Raw genomic sequence first — 22974 nt, 5'->3', positions numbered from 1 at the left:
TTTTTTTTAAGTCCAATGAAAGCACCCATTGCCTATTCAATGTTTAAACAAGGGTATCTAAACATGATCTCTCCTAGTGTGTTTCCTTGAACACTACCTATGGATTTTTAAGCAAATTCCAAAAGCCTCAAATTCTTTTACTGTTATTCCCACCCCTACTCATTCCCCTCATTAGAAGAAATCTATTTCATCAGTGTAATTCTCCAGCGAAGAGGCCCAGGGAAGTCTTACAACTTTGCCCTAACCAGCATTCAGGCCCTTTTTCTTTCCCTCTCTGATTTGGACCTGGAAGCAAGCAGAGAGTCCGATCAAATCAGTTGTCTGATTAAGCTTTGATGTTTTGGTTCAGACGTCTGGCCTGCTCTCTTTGCTGTCTGCCTCCTACATGCTGTGATATTATGTTGTGCAGGACTCCCTGTAGTCCCTCATAATTCATCACGGCTTACCTACTAAATGAAAACTGTCATCATTTACTCACCCACATATTATACCAAACCTGTATGACTGTAACCTGTAGGAGATATTTTGATGAAGGTTTTTCCTATACAATGAAAATCTAAAGAATACAAAACTTCACTGGACTCCATTGACTTTCATTGTATTGGCAAATAAAAGATCTATACTGTGTTCCACAGAAGAAGGGTTTGGCACAACGTGAGAGGAAATGATGAGAGAATTTTCATTTGTGGGTGAACTATCCTTCTAAGAGAGCTCAATTTAGTTGTGTGTTGTTAAAAAAAACAAACAAGAAAAAAAAACCACTGTAATTTGTTAGAGCTGTGGCACAGTGGCTTTTGCACAGGGCCCAAAATTAACTTTTTGCCACACCTGCCAATGGTGGGTGAATTGGGAAATTTTACCAGCCAGAAATATGTCTTTCAAGTGTGTGTGTGTTTCTAACAGAAAACTAACTAACTGTTTTATAACAGTTAAAAAAAGCTATATTAAATAAAGTTCATTTGTAATACAGTTTTATAATGATGTTTTTACAGTTTTTTTGAATAATAAATGCAGACTTGGTGAGCATAAGAGACTTCTTTCAAAAACATTGAGAAATCTCACAGACTTTGCAATTCAATGTTTGGGGCCTGTGAGATTTTTTTATAAATAAATGTATATTTATAAATAAATATATTTAAAAGTAATAAATAGCCTAAAATAGTTATCGACCAGATTTTTTTTGGACCCATATTTTTGGTATTGCACATGTTCGCAATGTTCACATTCCAGACTAAATCATTTACTGATCCCATCTTGTATCATTCCCCTTACTGAACATTCACTCCCACTTTACTTTCTGGCAAAATTAAAGGCATACATCAAACAAAAAAAGAAAATCATTCTACCAAATAACATTTCTCTGAACAGAGGATACAGCAGGTCTTTCATTGCTCTCAGCAAAGGCTTTTTAATGCATTCCAGTGGTCTAATTCCTTAGAATGAGGGGGCTTTGGGGAAGAATTGTCCTGTTATGTAAGATTCAGACTCGTGCTCAGAGAGGGGAAGAAAGGGGCCGTGAGACTGACGGCGCTGATCCAATTGTCCGTGCGACACTTCTGTCGCGCCGCGCTCCACTATATTCCTATGGGTGACGTCACGTGACTTTGTCGCACCCGCAAAGCATTCCGGGAAGGCGGCGCTTCATTTGAAAAAGTGCTGCGCGTCAAAAAGCTGGCCGATGCCCATCTTTATGCAAATGAAGTCCGTCAAACGCGGCGCGTCTATCCAATAGAAGTAGAGCATATGGAGACGGAGGGAAGTCTCTTCGCAGGTCACATCCTACTTCAAAAATGCGCGGAAACTTTATATTAGTTCCAGAGTACAAAATGGAGGAGAAACTGATTGTGGCTGTCGCAGGATTCCCTAATTTATATGATCCGACTTTATTGTCATATAGGGACAACGAGCTACGCAGTTCCGCATGGAGAAGGGTGGCAGAGGTCGTTGGAGTCCCTGGTGGGTTTTATGAGTTTGTATTGTGTTCAATAAAATGTTAATTGATTCATAGCAGACAGCATATGTACATCTGCAGAAACGGGTTCATATGCTAGTAGTATTTATGATAGCAGGTAACATTAGGATGGTTAGGGTTAGGGTTAAACCACGCCCATAGCGGCAAACAGAGGAACGCCCATCAACGTACAAATGTGGGGAGGCGTCGCGACACCACGCAACAGTCGTGTCGGACAAGTGGATCAGCGCCGTGAGGTCTGCGCTGGCTGTGAGCTTTACACTGGGCGAGTGGTAAAGTAAGACTGACGCATTTTAAGCTGATTAAGGGTTAGTTAGGTCAGTGTCCCGGTTTGAACCAGAGACTGTGTGTGCGGGGGGGGGGGGGGGGGGGTTGACATGAGCTGTTCCCCCAGGCGGTATATGAGCGTGGCCTTGTCCAACCAGACCACAAGTCTCTTGGGCCAAAAGGATGTGACCCACATGGTGTACTGACGCCAAAGACATAATGAGCTTGGAAGGTTGTGTGTATGAGAAAGAAAGTGAATTATAGTTCGTGCGTATGTAAATAAGCTTTTAATATGAAGTTAAGGTACGTCAAGACCCTTAGAGTAGCAGGGAGTGCATATGTGAAGGAGCAGAAACGTCCATAGTTATGTTTTGTAATAGTCTCTGTTGCACTACAACCCATTACTATTACTTACTCGTGTGTGTGTGTGTGTGTGTGTGTGTGTGTGTGTGTGTGTGTGTGTGTGAGAGAGAGAGAGAGAGAAAGAAAGAAAGAGAGAGAGCAAGCTTCCATAGCTGCTCTGTCTCATTTCCCCTGGGTTCTGAACAAACACTCAATAGTTATAAGCCTGCTCACTCTATATAAACCTCTTACTGTAAATGCTGTAATAAACTTAAACTTAATCCAGACATGGTTTCTGATTCCTTGGGTTATAACCATCAGGCATGTGAACACTGAGATGAGTGATTAAACTAACAATGAATATAGTCAGCTTTTGGCACGTTTCCATTTTTCCATTCCATTTTCCATTACCTGTAAAAAATCTAAATATAATACAATTTGTAACCAATCCACTTAATTACTGTTGAGTTGAAAATTACAATGCAAAACTGCTGCTCAAATTATTGCGAAAAGGAATTGAGTATCTGTTTTGGCCGGTTGTGATATCTGTCAAATGGCTTTCTGTCTCACAATTATAATAGCACTACTTTACAGTTTTTATTTTTGATTTAATTTAATTGAATGTGTTGTATATTTATTTATTATATTGTCACACTCCATTTGACTTTTTTTCTGTTTTCATCCCTCATGTTTGATTGTGTCATTTAGTTCAGGTGTGTGTCATTAATTATCTTCATTTGCTCCCGTGTTTAAAGTGTAGTCTGTCCTATCTTCCTTTGTCTGGTATTGTTGATGTTACCCTGTGTGTTAGACCCTCTTCTTCGTGTGGATTACCATTAAAAGGATTTGTTGTTATAACCTTTGTCATGCCTTTGTCTCCCTAACAGCACTTTAAATTTAATTGTACTTAGTTTAAAATTTCAATTTTATTTTTATATATTTTGAATTGTATTTAATTTTACAAAATTTTACTTTGATACTATTTATTTATTTTACTTTAATTTTCGATTACATTATTGTTTACAATTATTTTTTAATTGTATTTTATTTTAATTGTATTTGGTTTAATTGTACATTAATTTTACTTTGTTACTATTTATTTTGTCTTTTTTGTATTATATTTAATTGTATAGTACTTTATTTTATTCTTTAGTGTAGCCAATAGAATGATTCTTGGGACCCCAGTTTATCCAATCTAATGTTTTGTTCCTATATGTATAGTGTCATTGTAATTGCTGAGTACTCAGTTACTCATCTGTCATTAACAAATGCTATCATCTGTTTGCAGGACAATCTGAAATGATTAGTGAGTCCACTCTGGGGTCAAGGCAACAGATAATCTTTATAACCTATATTGATGATGTCATTTCCCATTTTGAATGCCTGTGGTCCAACTGATAGCAAATCAAATGCCACTGTATAAAATATATAAGGCCTAAAATCACTGTATGGAATAACTTGAGTTTCACAACATCAATAAACAACATTCTGACATACATGTCATAATTCACAAGTTGTTCATGAGAGAAGACATGTTTTCGAATTTATACTTTCCAAAAGATTTGGAGCTTTCCAAAGATTAGTGTCACCTTAAAGTGATATGACCACAGATCACAGAGCATGATTACTGTCATTCTGATTAATATTGAATGCAAATGGAAAGCATTAAATATAAGACAGTAATTTTAAACTCCAACAATATTAAACACATGCTTAAAGACACACACACAGTGTCTCCTGGAAGGCCAACAGCAAATAATCAAATAAATCGTCAAACGATGTTGTACGTGTGTGCCCAAGGTTTCAAATGCTTTCAACTTGCTTTTCTCTCTGTTGGAATCTCAGCCCTCATTCAAGCTTTCATTTTCTGGATACCTGGATCGAATAGCATGAAATGTCAGCCAGGCTGTGATGTCTGTGTGTGTTGAGCCTCAAAAATCAATGCAGTATTTACATTCTGATGTCAGTCACTTTGTCCTTCAGGCTCAATGCAACAATTCTTATTGAAAAATGTAATTTGAAATGGATCCCCGTATAAATATTTCATTGAATTTACCCGTCATGTGTGTAAAACTGGTGCAAATGAATTCCAAAGAGAAACAATGAAGCTGGCTCACATGATGCATGATATTTTTTCCAGTCTGGTTTTCTAGGTATCTTTGGACTTAAGGTGAAACAACAAATCTTATTTAACTCTTCTAGGTATGAAGGATGTACACCTAAGTTTTGTTACTCCTCATTTGTGCAAAGGAGGAAGGTTTAAATGAGGTCAGGAACAGACTTGGGATGCTTTCCACCCGCATATACCCAGCAATGTTGTTTTGTGCATGAAGTTGTGTGGGAGAAAATGAGACAGAGCTGAGTTTGATATGTAGAGCATGAATTAGAGAAAAGTGAGATTGGAAAAGATTGAAGTATGACTAAACTTCTCACTGATGGAAATGAAAGATTCCCATTCTCAAGATGCGTTGTGTTCAAAATATGCATCCAATTTCCATTGGTACTCTGTGTTAGATTTTGTTACACAAGTTGCTTGTGTTTTAATTGCTTTGTACATAGAGCTTAACTTGAACTGTGAACTGAAACTCAAATCAGTTTGCCTTTCAATGAAATGTATAAATTTTATCTAGGCTCTGTCTGAGGGTTGATGGAGCTTGAAATAAATATTTGATTAAACACAAAACACTCACTGGCCACTTTATTAGGTACACCTTGCTAGTACCCGGGTTGGACACTCTTATGCCTTCAGAACTGCCTCAATTCTTCATGGCATAGATTCAGCAAGGTGTTGGAAACATTCCTCAGAGATTTTGGTCCATATTGACATGATAACATCGTGCAGTTGCTGCAGATTTGTCGGCTGAACATCCATAATGTGAATCTCCCGTTCCACCACTTCTCAAAGGTGCTCTATTGGATTGAGATCTGGTGACTGTGGAGGCCATTTAAGTAAAGTGAACTCATTGTCATGTTCAAGAAACCAGTCTGAGATGATTTGAGCTTTGTGACATGGTGCATTGTCCTGCTGGAAGAAGCCATCAGAAGATGGGGTACACTGTAGTCATAAAGGGATGGACATGATCAGCAACAATACTCAGGTAGGCTGTGGCATTTAAATGATGCTCAATTGGTACTAAGGGTTCCAAAGTGTGCCAAGAAAATATCACCCACACCATTACACCACCATCACCAGCCTGAACTGTTGAGACAAGGCAGGATGGATCCATGCTTTCATGTTCTTTACGCCAAATTCTGACTCTACCATCTGAATGTTGCAGCAAAAATAGAGACTAATCAGACCAGGCAAAATTTTTCAGATCTTCTATTGTCCAATTATGGTGAGCCTGTGCGAATTGTAACCTTCATTTCCTGTTCTTAGCTGACAGGAGCGGCACCCAGTGTGGTCTTCTGCTGCTATAGCCCATCTGCTTCAGGGTTCGGCATGTTGTGCATTTAGAGATGGTATTCTGCATACCTTGGTTGTAATGAGTGGTTATTTGAGTTACTGTTTCCTTTCTGTCACCTATAACCAGTCTGCCCATTCTTCTCTGACCTCTGACATCAGCAAGGCATTTTCATCCACACAACTGCTGCTCACTGGATATAATCTCTTTTTTTGGACCATTCTTTGTAAACCCTAGAGATGGTGGTGTGTGAAAATCCCAGTAGTTCAGCAGTTTTTTAAAATACTCAGACCCGTCTGGCACCAACAACCATTTCACGTTCAAAGTAACTTAAATCCCCTTTCTTCCTCATTCTGATGTTCGGTTTGAACTTCAGCAAGTTATTTTTGCCTCAGGCCTTCACAAGCACATACCAAGAGCAAAGTGTGCTACTCATTATACTCTTACATGTCCACATTGTGAACTCATACTGTGAATGATTACCGTATTAATATACAGGTACATCTCAATAAATTAGAATGTCCTGGAAAGTTCATTTATTTCAGTAATTCAACTCAAATTGTGAAACTCGTGTATTAAATAAATTCAGTGCACACAGACTGAAGTAGTTTACGTCTTTGGTTCTTTTATTTTGGCTCATATTTAACAAAAACAAACAACAAATAAATTCTCTCTTAAATCCAAATTGCCATTCACCATTGAAAATGTCTGTTTTCCGTTCAGAAAGACCTCCTGCCACAGTCACCCCAGTTATCAGCAGGTTGTCAGTGTTTGAGTTTAACCAAATATGGCTACAATATGTATGTTTTCAATCTTTGGTTGGTGCAAGCACTGTCGGATTAGCATTATTGATCCTAGGCCTCCATCGTATACGTTTGACTGGGTGGATTTTACAGGGAAAGATGGGTTTGTCCATCAAGACAGCCGATTGGGCGTATCAGCATCTGCATTGACCCAAGAGATTTGGCATGTTCAGTCAAAAAGGAGACATCTAGATCTTGAAATATCTCGTTTTTTTTTTTTTATGCAGGAATGGAATTATCAAGGGGCTTCCTTCGATTTAGGGTGCTTTCACACTAGCACTTTTGGTGCGCACCCGGGTTCGATTGACGTCAGAGTTCAGTTCGTTTGGATGATGTGAACGCTGTCTTCCGTACTCGGATGCGCACCCGCGAACCGTACCCGAAACGGTGGTCTGGGGTACGCTTCATGTGAACTCTGGTATGGTTCACTGCTTATGTGAACGCAATCGTACCAAATCGCGGAAGTGAACCGCTTTTAATGACAAATTATTTGATGAAAATGTGTGTTTGTGTGTGTGTTTCACTCACTTTCCTGATGAGTGTGACTGACACGCTGCAAGCAGAGAGCTGTACATCTTATTTATGTTCACCTTCAACGTTCTTTAGAGCATTTTCAAGACATTCGTAAGACAGACGCAAGCGCCATTATGTACCGAAGCTTTATAAACAAAACGAACAGTTCAAAAACGTAATACATAAAAGTGCAGAGAGTAATGTTTTGCATTTGCTGCCTTCTCCTGCGCTGTCATTACCAAGCAACGGGGTAAACAGCTGCTGGCTTGATGACGCAAGCGATCCGCGGTTCGGACTCAAATATTATAATATAAACACAGTCAAGTGGGGGGGGGGAGCAACCGAACTTGGGTTCGGACCAGGCAAGTGAACCAAGTCTGAAAGCACCCTTAGTGTCCCATTGATGTTTGTTTTGGGGAGCTGTGGAATATGGATGGATGAATGGTTGAATGAATGGAGATATAGTTGGTGCGGTGAGGCCAGTGGAAGGCCTGAGATGTCAGGCAATGTAACAAGAGAGAGATTATGGGGAATCTTCATCAAAAGCTATACATCTTTAGCAGTTACCAGTTGGATGTGTTGAATAAAAATGAGTAGATCCATTTCAGGCCACAAGAGGTCATTTTCTGTCAGTTAGACAACCAGTGACTGACATCATCTAATGGTCTGAACCATAGGGCTTGTTTCTGTGCTTTTTCTTAGGAGCCTGGAGACCCAATACATAAACTATTTCCTAACCAATCAAATTTTGTTAAACGGATAGGTCACCCATTTTTTTTTTTTTTTATCCAATAAAAGTTAATATTTTTTTTTACATTCAGTATATGGAAAAACTGCTGAAACATTCTTGTGTGCTCCTGAAAAGAAAAATGAATCATAATTTTCAATTTGGACTGAGTAAAATGTTCTTGATGCTTCATCCTAAAGAATTCATAACCTTTTGTTGGTATCGTACTCTTTGCAGGTTACAACAGCCCATGATGAATGGTCTGAAATAATACAAAGACATCACCACACTAAGGCGTAGGTCATTTCCTTCTCAGCTGTCAGCGATGAACCTCATTCTCCTTTCACCCTCCTTTCAGGCTCTCTTCCTGTGTCTAGATCTGCCATTGTTGGCCTACTGCATCCAGACATCAATCCCCCTCTCAGGGACAGATGAGAGAAGGTCAGGGGTGTGGGTCAACCCTCCTCACGCTCACAGCATATATTCACCTCTGCCTATCAATTGGCCTCTCTATCTGGGTCTAAATAATGATGCTTTTGTTGGACCAAATCGTGTCCTGTGTCCGAGCGATAAGCCAAATATAGTTGTTATGGCTTCGGAATGGCAACTTTGAAGAAGTGCTACTTCCACTTACCTCAGGATTTCTCATAAACTGATAAATCACAGTGTATGTAATAATAGTCCTATTTAAGAATTCCTTGTATGTGCTTCTGGCTCTGTGATACAAAGTTGCACCTCATTAAATTTTATTTGGCTGAGAATAAATGCTACGTGCCATTCTGAACATTGGCAAACTTGAAGATCTGCTGACATAATGTGATCCTATATATGAATATATGTGATCCTTATCATTTCCGTCGAAAGGGATGTTTGACCTTTTCTTTAATGCACTGATGTCTTGATGTGTGCTTGACTGCTAAAATGTATTACTGTAATAAGATTTATCCCAGGTTTCATAAATTTGGCTGATTTGGACCCTCTGCTCTTTTGATGGGGTAACGATAAGGGGAATGGGTTAAAGAGTGGGTCATGGAGAAGGGGGGTCATTAGGACAGAGACACAGACAGATGAGGAGGAGACCCTTCTGGTTCATCTTTCTGATGGATGCCCTGAAAAAATGGAGTGGACCTAAGCAATGTTCCTTCTCATTTATTTAGGCTTTGCTCAAATTAAAATCTCTCTTGAGTGCAAATTCAAGAACTGTGAGTGTCATCGGCATCAGCATGCTCAGTAGACTATGTAATTAGGTAAACCATGAACTACTCTGATTAAAATACAAATGTACAAAATTGTGTGTGTGTGTGTGTGTGTGTGTGTGTGTGTGTGTGTGTGTGTGTGTGTGTGTGTGTGTGTGTGTGTGTGTGTGTGTGTGTGTCATGTGTGTCATTTCCAGTGACATCTCTAATAGTCTAGTTCAAGTGTGTTCTGTAATTTTATCTTGTTTAATCTGTCTAAAACTGTACCTTGACTTATTTCAGTTACTTTGGTGAGCTGGTCCTTGTAGCTTTCAGGTCAGCATCTCTCCAGATGTCTGCATTACTCCTATTTTTCAGTAATCTTCAAGTCTCCTGGGAGATATGCCTCTATGGCAGTAATATCTGCTTGCTTTGTAAGCACCTGGAAATCCTTTTTTGTCTCTCTTGTTCTGTGATCTGTACCATAATCTAAATCAGATGTTGAATGCTGTTTCTAAGTTAAAAGTAGACCACTCTTTAAACTGTCCAGACAAACTGTCAGATTCTTACATCTTTTTCTTTCCTTGGGTGCTGTAAAAAACTTTTTTGACAATATTTTGCAATTAGGCATCTCCTTAAATCAAGTGGATTTTTATGTTCACAGTGTAATACAACATTTATCAAGACTTTTGTATACAAGTACCTACGCAATGTTTTTCTTTGACAATACGTAATTAAATCAGTGTTATTTATTTAAGCATGTATGTATACTTATAACTTCGGTCACAGTTAATTATCCAGATCATCAGTCATGTGCAGACATATTAACACAAAGTCAGTCTTTTGGGTGTTTAAATGCAATAAAGGGATATAAAGGCAAGGAGAGCATGATATAAAAAAATATGTATTGCATCTAATCTGATTGTACATCTCACACATGTAACACATGGGCAATGGCTTTGCTCTGTATTAAAAGACTCTTTTGACATGCAGATGTCAAGCACGTTACTCTGACACACAACGTGCATGTATTCATATGCATGCGAACAAAGGGAGCACAGTAGCAGCTAAGCGGGTTCCCAGCTGGACCGCCCTAACAAGGCCATATTGATATACATCATAAGCAGCTTTTTACATCCTCAATATGCCTATAAAACAGTGGAGTGGAAGCTGCTTTGAAGATACTCATAATACAAAAAAAGTTGACAGGAGAGTAAAGTTAGCTCAATTTTAAGCTATAAAAAATCTATTCCTGTTTAAAATATTAGTTTTTATTGGACTGTAAGTTAAATTAGTAAGTTAAATTAATCAGCTTTATATGTTTGGCAGGATTTATTAAGAGTCCTGAAAGACATGAGCTGCTTTTGAATATAGTTCAACTGGTGCGATTAGAAAACTGTTAAGAGGGCGGATTGGTACCAAATGTTGGGATTTGAGCTGAAAGTTGTATTTTCAGCAGTTTAGCAGTGTGTTTGTGTGTGAATGTGTGTACGTGCTTATGTGCATGAGTGTGCATGTAAATGTTTAACATGCAGCAGATGCTGGTTATTTATACCCACTGGGCAGAGAGCAGATGACACTGTAGGCCATCTCACCAGACGAGAGCTCCCAAGGTAGGCTGTAGTATTTTTGGATCCAGCCATACCTGCATAAACATATGTACAGTATGTGGCCAAAGTTAGAGCCTTGTCCAGATCATTTTCAGTGTTAAAGCAAAATTATACAATGGAGTGTTAAAGTATAAAATTAGTTCAGTTAATCCCACAGAAAATAAAGTGGCAGCGCATTTAACTGAACTCTGTTGGTTTAAACTTTTTTAGTTTTCTTTTAAAAGTTCATGCTTTTAATTTATTTATTCTGATTTCATTTAATTCAAATGCAGGTTGAAATCGTTTATCAATCATAAACAATCTACAGTCAGGCTACAGAAGTCATTTGAGTCACTGCCACTCGGTTCCTGACTCTCTAGTATTTCTCACCCACTGGAAGAGGATTCAGTGGATTGGGGAGCGCTGGACGGGAAGCTCCGTTAGGCTGGATTAATTCACACAGATTTTTCTCCATTAATCCTATTATGGCTACACATCTACAAGCCTAAACAGAAGTCCTTCTGTCTAACTCCTTACAGACTTTTTCCAAACATTTCCGGAATATTTATCTGACCTATAAGGCAGTGTTAATTTCATTAACGACGACGACGATGAAAAATATTCATTAACGAAAATTTTTTCTGTGACTAAAATGAGACGTTGACAGGCTAAAAATAATATCTGATGACGAACTTATGACGAAATGTATGCCGTGTCTTCGTTTACTAGACGAGACTGGACTATAATATTATTTGAGGACATTCAAAATGCATCCTATAGGCTATTGTCTTTCAAAATGTGCGTCCCTGTTATTGGATTGCAATCGGATGAGGGCCGTTTGCATATCTAGTCAGTATAGCAGCCGCAGTGGATGGATAGAATAATAAAACGCGAACTAGCAATCTGAAACAATGGCCTCAGCACCCGAAGGGGTAGGGATAGGGTAACCAGACGTACCGTTTTTCCCGGGAGTCACAATTCGTTGTCAATCACGCAGATAGAAGTGCTCTCTCTCCACTTTCTCACTTCTCATATACAACGCGCGATCAGTTCTCAGCACTCAAATACACACACAACAGTCCAAATGTTTATCGTGTAGAGTATCTCACGTAAATACAGTAGGTTATGGATTAAGTGAACGTGAACAGGTGTGTAAAAATTGAACGTGTGTCTGTATTTCATGCATGTCTTCAATCTTAAAAGTACAGCATTCCAAATTAAATACCTATCTGTCATTAATTTTAACCAACAAAAGAAGTTAAATAAATGTATACATGTTAAGTAAAACCTACAGTATCTGGAAAATTTGTTAAATTTGGAAAATTGTCATAATTTATTAAAAGATTTATTTATTCAAGACAGTTTGGCTAAAACTATTGACTAAAAGTAGTGACTCAAAGTTGACAAAAATACAATGACTTTTCATCGACTAAAACTATAAAATATAGACTATGTTTCATAGACTAAAACTATAAAAGACTCAAATGAATAAAATGTGACTGACTATTAAGCATTTTCGTCTCAAGACTAAGACTAAATCAAAAATGCCTGCCAAAATTTGCACTGCTACAAGGTCTATTGTTATAATATCAGTTCCCAAAAACCCCAAAAGAAATTCTATTATGTTTCTATATTTAGTTTAAAGTGTACAGTTTAATACATTTTGTGTCTTCTAATATTCAAATGAAAACCAAATGACCATTCCACTACCTAGTCCTCTATGTATTGAAATTTCTTATGTTCAGAAGGCTGTATTTATTTGATCATAAATACAGTAAAAACAATAATAACTATTTTCTATTTGAATATATTTTTAAAAAAGTCATTTAGATGGCAAAGCTAAATTATTAGCAGACATTACTCCAGTGTCACATGATCCTTCAGATATCAATGTTGAAAACAGTTGCGCTGCCTAATACGTTTGTGGGAACCTTGATATATTTTTCAGGATTCTTTGATAAATAGAAAGTTCACATTTTTGTAAAAAAAAAAAAAAAAAATTCAATTTACTGCATCCTTGCTGAATAAAAGTATTAATTTCTTTAAAAAAGAAAGAAAGAAAGGGGGAAAAAACATTTATCTCAAACTTTGAACGATATATGAACACATTGATGGTATGACATAAACTCCTCTCAGACTTGTGGGAATCCCACAGTGCCATAAAAACTGTACCTTTAATGGAACAAAACCATGTCACTGGGGCTGTACGTTCAATAATAGCACAATTTTAAGAAATAGATAAGGTACAAATATGTACCTTTTAAGGATGCTACCCCTTAAGGTACTATTTAGCTTCATGTAACAGCATATTTACCACAGAGAAAATTTTGAAATGTTTGAGTGACTCATGCCAAGGTTCTGTTGGTAGCTGGTTTGCCATTCTGAGATGTTATTGAGATGGTGCTCTGCCTTTTCTGACTGGTCTTTTAAGCTAATAAAGAGGTTAGGATAATAATAGACCAGCTAAAACTAAAGAGGTGAAATCTAGCAGATTTATGCAGATTATTTAAAAAAAAATTTACATGCTGGTTTTCATGATGGTTTCATATGTAAATGCCAGATCCTTTGGAAGTTTGGAGGTTTGTTTGTTTATTTGCTCAGATCCAGATACTGTACTTCTCATACTGCATCATGCTTGGGTTTTTGTTATTGTCAAATCACAGAGGACACTTAAAAATTCTCAGCACATGAATAAGTCTCTTTAGCAGTTGATGTCAGGCCTCAGCAGACCCCAGTGTCATCTCAGACTATAGCCACAGCCCCATTCGTCTTCATCAGGGAGGATAAGTGACATGGCAGTACCTTGAATAATTGACGATGTGCTCTAATGATTGGCTGCTCAGCCAACAAAGCCGAGGGTTCACTGGGTCAATGAGAGCTGCGGTGTCAGTTGTCATGCTCTGAGGTGATGTCATTGCACCAATCCCCGTAACTCTTTACAGAGATAAAGACTGAGGGGTCAAACCAAATTATCTCTAACATACTGATTCTACATTTAACATTTAACTTGGCCTACTACTTTTTTAAAATATTTATTTTTGGCATTTTTGCCTTTTATTAGAATAGAACAGGATTTAGACAGGAAGTGAGGTGAAACAGAGAAAGGGGGCTGGGTGTAGACGGGAAAGAGGCTATTGGCGCCAACTTGGCCTCCTGTTAAAAACAACTGCTAATAAGAGTTGTAAGATGTTTCACTTCTATCTCACTTTTTTATTTGTTTTTTTTTTTTCCAAGATCCATGCAAGCATTTTAGAAAGTTCCACTTAACAATCACATTAAAAACATCACAATTTGATTAAATGCTACCGTGAATCTATTATGAATACTTCTAATCTTCTAATTCATGTGAGGTAGATTTTAAGAGTTCCTACAGCTGGACTGGAATCATTTACCAAATCTCATGTCTCACAGCTGCTCTGTGTTTGTGATTAAATCTGCAAATCATATTAGCTTGCTTTTTTCAGTTTTAGACACATAACGTCATTTGTCCTCAGTATGATGTGTGGCCTGCTTGTCTTTTGACCACAATAACTGTGTCCTTGCACATAAGCGAACTGTTCATTCTGTAATTTATCTTCCTCCGTTCCCCTTTTTCATTCAGGATAATTGAATCTAGTGATCACAAGAAAACAATTCTGCTTTCCTGGAGAATAAATAGATCTCAGCGGAGGAGAAAGTTGTGTCCTATGATTGCAGTTGCATACGGTCAAACTGACCTGCACAGTGAATACAATATTAGTTTTACATGGCTGGGGAAAAAATTAAGCATTGCCATTTTATAACAGGTTTCATTATCGTTCAAAATTTTGGGGTTCGATAATATATATATTTTTTTAAAGTTTCTTATGCTTACCAATGTTTTATTTAATCAAAAAATACTGTAAAAACAGGAATATTGTTAAATATTATTACAATTTTAAATAACTTTTTTCTATTTTAATGTACTTTAAAATCTAACAAAGCTGAATTTTCAGCAGCCTTTACTACAGTCTTCAGCGTCACATAATCTTTTATTAATTATTCTAATATGTTCATTTGTTGTTTAATATTGAAAACAGTCATACTGCTTAATATCTGTGTTAAAACGGTTGTTTTTCAAGATGTTGATGAATACAATAGACATAATGAAAAGAATACACATAATAGCAGCATGTTTTGTAACATTATAAATGTATTTACTGTCACTTTCAATCAATTTAATGCATCCTAGTAGAACAAAAAGAACACCACTGATTTTGAATGTGGACATCTAATGGAAATATGGAAATCTTTCCCTTTTGCTTGTCAGAAAGGGTTTCAAATGCACAATTAGTCACTTGCTTCATCATCTGTTTACACTGCTGTCATCAACTCTCCTTTCTCGCTTTGATCCATTGAGCTGCACTGAAACATTTTAAGAAAACAAAGGGTGATTCTATGCCTTTCTATCCAGCCTGCCACTTCAGACTCTTTAATTCATTTCACGTCTTACTCTGTCACCTTGTCTCCACTCATCTTCCCCTCATCTTTCTTCTACCTCTTCTGTAGTTAAAGGGTTAGTTCACCCGAGAATGAAAATTTGTCCATCTTCTACTAACCCTTCGAAATATCCTAGGTGTGTGTGACTTTTTTTCTTTCAGAATAATCCAATCCGAGTTATATTAAAAATGGTCCTGGCTCTTCCAAGCCTTTCAATTGGGTAAGTGGGTGTTTGTTGTCAACAGTTTAGAAGATGTGAAATAAAGTATGCACATCTGTAATAAAACGTCATCCCACTGTCAGCAGATGTTAGAAAAAACTTTTTATTACGTTTGAAATCTGGATATTTATTTTATAAAATGCATCGATTCACTAAAGGGGGCCTTTATTCACCCCCCAGAGCCGTGTAAGGGACATTTTATTACAGATGCGCTCACTTTATTTCACGTCTTCTGAACTGTTGACAACAAACACCCACTTACCCAATTGAAAGGCTTGGAAGAGCAAGGACAATTGGATTATTCTTAAAGAAGAAAGTCACATACACCAAGAATGCTTTGAGGGTGAGTAGAACATGGACAAATTCAAATTTTTGGGTGAACTAACCCTTTAAGCAGTAAAAAATATTTAAGAATATGCTGCATGTATTGTATGGTGATTAAATAAAGTCTTGCTATGCTTTAGCATCTTACAAAAATACTTTTAACAAACCCATACTGGGACATGTTCCCTTAAGGTAAAGAAATCAGATTTGTAAATCTGTATTTTCCTGAGCCAGCCGCACCACCATGCTTTGCTTTTGCCCTACATCATTCTTTCTTGCTTGTTATTTACTGTATGAACTCATAAACAATTTCACTGTGGGTCATTTTAATAACATTCTACTTCTGCCCAGAAGTGCTTCTTTTTCTACAGTATGTTGAGTTGAAGTCTGGATTTGCATACTATGCAAAAAACAAAACAAAACCAAAACACAATTGTTCTTTGAACTTGTGTGCATGCCACAGTGCATGTGTGTAAGAGAGAAACACAAAAGTGTTTTTTATGAATTTTGTGGAATCCTTGTTTATTCACCTGGCTCCAATTTACAAGTCTCTTGAACAATCACACAGCCACATCTCCAAACATGCCAATAGCACAACCATTACGCATGGGCTGTTTGGCCTCTCAGCTCCCTCAGTATGATGGGGTTTTGCTTTTACACAAACAGAGCCCCTCTGTAGGCTAGGAAAAGTTCAGCTGTTGTTCTATCAATGGCTACTGAATCTGATGAGGTGTATAAACTTAATGTGCATTTTGTTGTTTGTTGGTAATATAGGCGCCTATGAAATATAGCTGCATATTTCAACTGTTATTGCATGCATTAACTAATGGGACTTTATTGCAAAGTGTTACCATGATGTTAGATTTCATAAATCATAACTACTGTAGATTTCAGATAATCAGAAATAACTGTAGGCCACAATTTTTTGGAGTAGAAAAAACTGGTTACCCTTTAACATTTATTGTATCTAGCAAATGTACTATTTATTATCTCTACTATATCCATACATGTTTGTGAGGCATTAAAAAAATGCATTAACACTAATTTGGTGGAAAGCTGTTATACTGTATATGCACAGCTGATTAAGAATACAAGCTAAACACATGCCAAGAACCAGAAAAAAAAGATTTCAATTCCCAAAATTGTGTTGATAAAGATTTGGTTTTGCCTGATGACAGCGCTGAACTACTTTTGATTTTGTGTAAAGCTTGTATGTAAATTTTAATGCATCTTTCTGTGGTTTCAAACAAGGATGGGAGTCTCATTTGAATCTTTCCATTCTTTGTTTGGATGCAATTCAAATGCCTAGCAATCACAACCGTGGTAGTTAAAGGCAATTAGCAGTTTATACAATGACATGTGTGTGTCACTGAGTTCAGTCTTTTATCAAGGGATAAAACAGGCATCAGGTGCTGGTTATAATTATAACTAAGATCTGGGAGGAGAGAAGGGGGTTTATTGGATAGTTTGTTCACGTCAGCATGAAATCTCATTGGAACTCACATGGTTATCAGATTAAATTAATTATGCACACAACCGTGTGATGCTTTTTTACAATCAAGGGATGGGTTAAACCCCTGAAACACTTACAATGCATAGTCCTGAAATGATGTAATCCCATTGGATTCACACTTAAAACACTTAATACTTAAAGATGTAGGGGTGATAACTTACAAACATAGGTTTAAAGGGGATATCAGATGCCCATTTTCCACAAGTTGGTATGATTCTTGATTAAATGCCTATAACATACTCAATAGTCGTGTACCTTGTCAAAAACAGCTCTGTTCACAGCGAAAATTTTTGATGCATGTCTCTTTAAATGAAAATGAGCTACTGCTCACCCTGTCCGTCTCTTCAGACACAAGATGCATGAATTGCTACCTAGGACTACCCACGCATGTGACTTGGAGTTGGCTTTATTCAAATAGTTAGCTATCTACATAAACCAGCTGCAAATTGAAAAAGCTTGCTGGATGACACAGTTTCAGATTCAGACAGCCTATAACAAACTGGCTACGTATTTTCTTTTCTGCTTTTCTGAGCTGGCAGACACATCAGAAACCTAGCTAAATGCCAAAAAAAAAAGTAAATATTTAATCCGATGTCCCCCTGTAAGAGATCAAAGTTTGACTATACCATGCATCACAGAATAGGTTTCATCCCACTCAGTGCACTATAAAATTAACATTAAAATATAGAGATTGGATGTTGTGTCATTTTGTATATTGCCAATGGTTTTGTTTGTTGCATATAAAAAAGAAAATGTGCATCTACAAAGCAGGAAAAAGAGGGATGATGAATGACAAGGATAAAAGATGAACGAAGAGAATACAGATCTCCCATTGCCAGGAGTCAGTTGTTTAGAGGCTCTAGCTTTAAAACGGAACGGCACACTGAATATTTATTAATGGAAACAGAAAATAAAAATATATTGTATACTGAGGCCCAAATATAAATAGAAAAATGTATGTAATTATTAAAACCCAGAACCATAGGAACATCTGTATGGGGGATTGGGCATAAAATAAAAATTCAACTTTGGTCATGAATGTTAATATTGTAGCATTAAGGCTGCCCAGTAGCCCTATGTTATTGGTGGAAATACAGGCACTGGTTGATACAGGTGCTATCCAAAGTAGGATTAATGTTTACAACATGCACATTTGTTTACTGATGCAATCTTTTGAGGTCTCTGCTTTGTCATAAAGTTGATGAGGCCAGCTGCAGTTACTTATTCACTTTGCATTGTGGCCAAGCAAAACACTTAAAATCTAATGATTATTTCCCAAAAGTGGGTGGGACATGTATATTCATCTTGTACATTCATCTTTGTTAACGTTTGTTCATTGTTATTTCACTTTAGCTCAGGTCCATTTAAAAAATATATATTAAGAGATACAACTTTTGCTTTTAATTAATTTGTTCTTTTTAATTGATGTAACTTATGTTAACAAATAGAACCTCATTGTAAAGTGTTACCAAAATCGCAATCTAACAACAGACTTTTGAATGTAGCGAATGGACTCACTGAAGAATTCTTTCTGGTCCATTCATTTATTTTCAGAATTACTAAAAGATTTTTAGGTATGAATCAAATGGAAGTAATCAAAAACGGAACCAGAATTACTGTTGCTTAAGATTATTCACATTTATCAGCTGTCATGATATTCTACACTTTTGACAATCACTGACTAAACATAATGAACCATATTTTTAAATGTCTTACATTATCTGCTACATACAGTATCTGTGTCCACACAGTTAATTATTTTCTCAAAGGGCTTTTTTGAGATGTGAACTATTTAGACTGGAAATTCATCGGCCATTACATGAGAAGTGCTGGAGTACAAAGTTCCAGAACTGAAAGGAAAAGTACAAAAGTATGAGCTACTGTAGTAAGGTGATGTAGGTAAGGCACTATGAGACCTCAATCCTTCCTGAAGAGGCACACCCAGGTTTAGTCTCTAATCTTTTGATGGAGTCCATTCATTACTTGGCTTCTCTAAGTGCAGCCTTGCCATTATGGCAAAGGGTTAATCTGTCACTATTTGCTTCTCAAGTTGACACACTCTCATAGTTGCAGACCTCGTTTAGCCAGTTTAGTCTTGTGACAGAATGCAAAGATTTCCGTTGAACCCAGCAGGTTTCCCTGGTTTTGTACTAGAAAACAATGGGCTTGTTGTATTGTGGCAGTTTCAGACGCTGCAGCTGGGCTAATAGCAACTTCAAACCACAGATTAACACTCAAATGGACTTTTTGTTGATCGTTTCATTTGATCATCCCTGAAAATTTTAAGGCTGTTAAATCATCATCAGAAACTGTTAATTAGTCTAGGGTATGTGGATAACGCCTGCTTATATACATGTCTGTGTCTTGCAGACCGATCTGGCTCAGACGGCCGAGAGTTAAACATCCCTTCATTTATCTGCTGAACTGCAGAATGCTGAGCAATGGTGCTTGATACCATGACAACCAAAGGGCCGTTCAGAGAGAAGGGTGGCTGAGGAGTAGGCGTGTGGAAAGGAAAGGATGACAAGAAAAGTAGATCCAGGAGAAAAAAAATAGAGAGAGAAAGGTAGAAAGGTGAAAGAGAGGCTGATTAAAACTTGAGAACACTGTAGGAAACATGGCCGAGAGGTGGTGAATGACAGAGAAAGACAATGAGACAGAGGAAGGGGGCATGGGGGCGGGGATTGGCAGACGCTGACTGCTTGTTACTGAGTGTCACCGGAGTATTGCATCAGTCCAAGTGGGATGCTCACATTGCAGGATGACATCACAGGAGCGCAGAATGCCTGCCACCCAGAAATGGAGACGAAGGGAGTCTGTCTCTGCCCTTGCTATTTAATATGTGCTGCTGTTTTTTGCAGAGTCATTAACACTTCATTGTCATTTTTCGGGCCGCTCTGTTTTGCATGCGCTAGTATGGCAATGCTAGTGATTTATGCGTTTTCACACCCCTGAAAATCCCGCCGATCCAGAATGAGAAGCAGGGAACAAATACCAGACAGTATGCCTAATCTTTTAACTCGAATCAGAGAGTACATTATACAAGACACATGACTCCTTCTGCCGAGTGCGCCCATTACTGCAGCCTCGTGGATAAAAGAGACAGACTCATCTAGTCATGCTTGAAGGTGTATCCTATAATCAAGAACTACTTTGTCTATAATGTGCATCCGGTCTGTAATGAGCTTTGTGATTTAGTCATATGTGGTCTATATTTATAATGGAGATTGCAGCACTAAAGGGATAGTTCACCAAATGAAATGTTGCAGTTTAGTTGTTCTAAACTTGACTTTTTTCTTTTGTGTAACACAAAAATCTGAATTTACGAAGAGTACCCCTACACTGTTTTCGTTTTTTTTAGTTTTTTCCATATGGATCAATTTTATGATCGTTTTATGGTAGGCCTACTTTTTCATTATTTTTGAAAGCTTCATTTCCCATGGGGACTAACTGCATGGAAAAGAGCAACTAGTATCATTTTTGTTCAGTAGAAGTTGTTAAGTCATACGGGTTTGGAACAACATCGGGGGGTAAATGATTGGAATTTTCCTTTAAACAAACATCTCTGGTTGTTCTGTTCTTTTCTTTTCTCTCAGTTGGCTTTAGGAGAAACAGTTTATGGCTTATTCCAGGCAGGGAGACAGTGATAGAGAGAGCAGCCTGATTCTCATGAGCTCAGCAGAAAACAAAAACAAAAAAGGTGATCGCTCTCACTGTGTGTAATTCACAGTGGATTCAAATTAATTTCTCCCTCCACAATATCAGCTGGGGAACAATGATATTGCTTCTTTCAGCTTTCATCTCCTTTATGAATTATGTATAATGCACACCAGCAGTCACACTCTTCAGTGCCAACCTTATGTCTGTGTTAAATATGGAACAATGAAGCCACCTATTTGCATCTGGATGGAAATTGTACTTTCCCCTCTAGTTGTTACTGACACAGATAAAATATGAAATGTTTAAGGCTATATACAGTATAGTCAATATAAAAACAGCACAGTCAGACTGTTGTCACCCAGCAAGCAGGCAACTTTTATGTAAGCATGTCGTCAAAATATTTATCCGTTCACCATACTCAAATCTATCAATCGTCACTGATGTACCTTTAAAACTTCCTTAGACCTTATTGTCTCATTCTTTCAACAAGATTTGGCATCGTTTAGCTTGGTCTTGTAGTCAGGCAGATTACAATCTTTTTCTGCTAGCCATGCCTTCCTTTTGAGCTCACATGCACACAAATTTACATGTGGAAATGTATTTCGACAAAGTAATCAGAGAAAAAAGTGTGAAATAACAAATCTTGCTTGCATAGTGTGAAACATTATCTAGCAATCATTACAGAAGCTAAAGACAAGAACATTTGATGTTAGAAAGCAGGTTAACTCCAAGTTAGCAGTAATTTTTTTTTTCAAAGTTTTGTGGCTATTAACTTCATCTGTGTTAGCTTTAACGCTAACTCTATGTCAGTCTACTCCTAAACAGTGACAAACTTTTAGCACATATGAATATTGAAATATTGATGACTCATCCTGCACTACACAGATATTTGCCGTCAATTCACTAGAGAACAAAAATGTCTCTGCCTCTAATACCCAGGTAACACAATTTATTTCTTAAACCACAAACAAGGTAGGCCTGATGAAGAAAGCTCTGAAAAAAAATTAATAAATAATTCTATGAGTTTTTATCATTTTAGGTGTGACTTGCTGTCATACAATGAATACTTTGGGACCAAACATTTGATTTTAACGTTGGCATTAACCATGTCTTAGTTCATAGATACTAACTTTGGAAATACATTAAAACTGCAGAGCACATAGTTTGGCAAGATATTTTCCTTTGTATCTCTCACATCTTAGATCAGCCAAATCTGAATCCCCTGCAGACATACCATAGAAACACTGTTAGCATTTAGCTCACTGTCCAGTAAAAGGACAGGCATGGACCAATAACAAGCCGCAGTTGGTTGAGCATTAAGGTTTCTAAGGCACACACGCTTTTCTAATGCTCAGATCCCCATAGTCACGTGTGTCTTTTTCCAGTGTTGCAGAGGCGGCTAGCAATACACTTTAGTCCAAACCAGACATTCTCAGTCTCAAAAACAGAGTGACCTCAAATAAATTCATCAGCCTTGAATTTACAACTGGTATGGATATAATTTACATGGTCCTGTGGCCTTCATTGCTCATTCATTATGCATTGTAAGTGATTAATATTTTCCCACAGCTTTTATGGATTACTGTGGCTATTCAGTTACTTGTCATTGTTTTGGGTCCATCTGCTCATGCTGAACTGAAGCATGGACAGTTACAATTAAGCAAGTTTGACACAGCTGACAAGGACAGCCTTTGTCAGGCACGAGCCATCTGGAGGTTCCTCCCTGTTCTGCATTAAAGAGATGCAAACACTGTGATCCTTTTATTCCGCTCTGGCCATACAGTGACATTCTCCTTCTTGATGGATAGATCACACGTATGTGAACAGAGGGGACAGGAAGAGGTGTACAGGAAGACAGATTGCCATCCTAAAGCAGACCATCACCTGCATTAATGAGATGTGCATACAGAAGACAACTTGAAGCACAGGCAACAGTTAGTAGAAATTAAATTATAGCACATATAATTCCTAGAGAAATTATTTCATTAGCACAAATGACAGATTGAC

General features: G+C 37.5%; 1 protein-coding gene across 1 annotated transcript in view; it reads left to right on the top strand.

Moving 5' to 3' along the window:
• Nucleotides 1-22974, top strand: part of LOC132151826 (phosphatidylinositol 3-kinase regulatory subunit gamma-like) — a 166748-nt gene that overhangs the window by 128591 nt on the left and 15183 nt on the right. The window lies entirely within an intron of this gene.

This window comes from Carassius carassius, chromosome 10, assembly GCF_963082965.1.
Source record: "Carassius carassius chromosome 10, fCarCar2.1, whole genome shotgun sequence".
Lineage (NCBI taxonomy): Eukaryota > Metazoa > Chordata > Actinopteri > Cypriniformes > Cyprinidae > Carassius > Carassius carassius.
The sequence above is the reverse complement of the archived record's forward strand: the minus strand, read 5'-3'. Positions and strand labels throughout refer to the sequence as shown.